We start from the raw sequence: 2,500 nt of genomic DNA on the forward strand, positions 1-2,500 counted from the left end.
CGCGTGCACGTGGGCATTGTGTGCTAAAAAATGAAGTTTGGAGTTTGGGTTTGAAAATTTTATGGGAGCTTCCTAGAAGCCTAAGAAATGCTTTGCTCGAGACGGATTTCGATTTGGAGGTCCCCCGAGTTAAGTTTGCCCTTTATGACTCCTCGCCCGCATGCTCGTGCACACCGGCGTGCACGTGGGCATCGTATGCTAAAAAATGAAGTTTGGAGTTTGGGTTTGAAAATTTTACGGGAACTTCCTAGAAGCCTAAGAAATGCTTTGCTCGAGACGGATTTCGATTTGGAGGTCCGCCGTGTTAATTTTGCCAATTACGGCTCCTCGCCCGCACGCTCGTGCACCCCGACGTGCACACCGGCGCGCACGTGGGCATCGTATGCTAAAAAATGAAGTTTGGAGTTTGGGTTTGAAAATTTTACGGGAACTTCCTAGAAGCCTAAGAAATGCTTTGCTCGAGACGGATTTCGATTTGGAGGTCCCCCGAGTTAATTTTGCCCATTACGACTCCTCGCCCGCACGCTCGTGCACCCCGGCGTGCACGTGGGCATAGTATGCTAAAAAATGAAGTTTGGAGTTTGGGTTCGGAAATTTTATGGGAGCTTCCTAGAAGCCTAAGAACTGCTTTGCTCGAGACGGATTTTGATTTGGAGATCCCCCGAGTTAGTTTTGCCCATTATGACTCCTCCCCCGCACGCTCAAGCACCCCCGCGTGCACGGGGGCATCGTATGCTAAAAAATGAAGTTTGGAGTTTGGGTTTGGAAATTTTATGGGAGCTTCCTAGAAGCCTAAGAAGTGCTTTGCTCGAGACGGATTTCGATTTGGAGGTCCCCCGAGTTAATTTTGCCCATTATGACTCCTCGCCCGCACGCTTAAGCACCCCCGCGTGCACGTGGGCATTGTGTGCTAAAAAATGAAGTTTGGAGTTTGGGTTTGAAAATTTTACGGGAACTTCCTAGAAGCCTAAGAAATGCTTTGCTCGAGACGGATTTCGATTTGGAGGTCCCCCGAGTTAATTTTGCCCATTACGACTCCTCGCCCGCACGCTCGTGCACCCCGGCGTGCACGTGGGCATCGTATGCTAAAAAATGAAGTTTGGAGTTTGGGTTTGAAAATTTTATGGGAGCTTCCTAGAAGCTTAAGAAGTGTTTTGCTCGAGACGGATTTCGATTTGGAGGTCCCCCGAGTCAATGTTGCCCATTATGGCTCCTCTCCCGCATGCTCAAGCACCCCTGCGTGCACGTGGGCATTGTATGCTAAAAAATAAAGTTTGGAGTTTGGGTTTGGAAGTTTTATGGGAGCTTCCTTGAAGCTTAAGAAGTGTTTTGCTCGAGACGGATTTCGATTTGGAGGTCCCCCGAGTCAATGTTGCCCATTATGGCTCCTCGCCCGCACGCTCAAGCACCCCGGCGTGCACGTGGGCATTGTATGCTAAAAAATAAAGTTTGGAGTTTGGGTTTGGAAGTTTTATGGGAGCTTCCTAGAAGCTTAAGAAGTGTTTTGCTCGAGACGGATTTCGATTTGGAGGTCCCCCGAGTCAATGTTGCCCATTATGGCTCCTCTCCCGCATGCTCAAGCACCCCTGCGTGCACACCGGCGTGCACGTGGGCATTGTAGGCTAAAAAATGAAGTTTGGAGTTTGGGTTTGGAAATTTTATGGGAGCTTCCTTGAAGCCTAAGAAGTGTTTTGCTCGAAACGGAATTCGATTTGGAGGTCCCCCGAGTCAATTTTGCCCATTACGACTCCTCGCTCGCATGCAATATCTACTCCTGTCAGAGCTGTGGTTTTACTTAAGACTACTATAGGGGGGGGGGAGTTCTCAGCACCAAGAGCTGCAAGTAAGGCCATTGCTTGCTTTGCAGTCTCGATTGCTCTACTAGTGAATAGTAGATGTCTTGGTTAGCTTGGAACGAAAAAAAAAATTTTTTGGGGAAAAAAAAAAAAAAAAGTTTTTGTGAAAAAAAATTTTTCGAAAAAAAAAAAAAAAAAAAAAATTTTTTTGGATGCCTCGGTCTTCTATTTGTTTTGCTTGGGTAGATTAGGAAAAAAAAAAAAAAAAATTTTTTTGTTGGATGCCTCGGTCTTCATATTCTTTCTCGGCTATTTCGAAAAAAAAAAAAAAAAATTCCGGGAAAGAGAAAAAAAAAATTATTTTTTGTTGGTTGCCTCGGTCTTCATGTTCTTTCTCTGGTATATGGGAAAGAAAAAAAAAAAAAAAAAATTTTGGATGCCTCGGTCTTCTTGTTCTCGGTTGGATTTATCGAAAAAAAAAAAAAAAAAAAAAAAAAAAAAAAAAAAATTTGAGACTTCGGTCTTCTTGTTCTTGCTTTGGTATATCGGAGAAAAAAAAAAAAAAAAATTTTGGATGCCTCGGTCTTCTTGTTCATTCTTCGGTATATCAAAAAAAAAAAATTTTTTTGAAGCCTCGGTCTTCTTGTTCTTGCTTTGGTATATCGGAGGAAAATAAAAAAAAAATTTGGTTGCCTCGGTCTTCT

This window comes from Cornus florida, unplaced genomic scaffold (assembly GCF_030987335.1).
Source record: "Cornus florida cultivar Cherokee Brave unplaced genomic scaffold, ASM3098733v1 CherokeeBrave_3.0.0_Hap2_scaffold_41, whole genome shotgun sequence".
NCBI lineage: Eukaryota > Viridiplantae > Streptophyta > Magnoliopsida > Cornales > Cornaceae > Cornus > Cornus florida.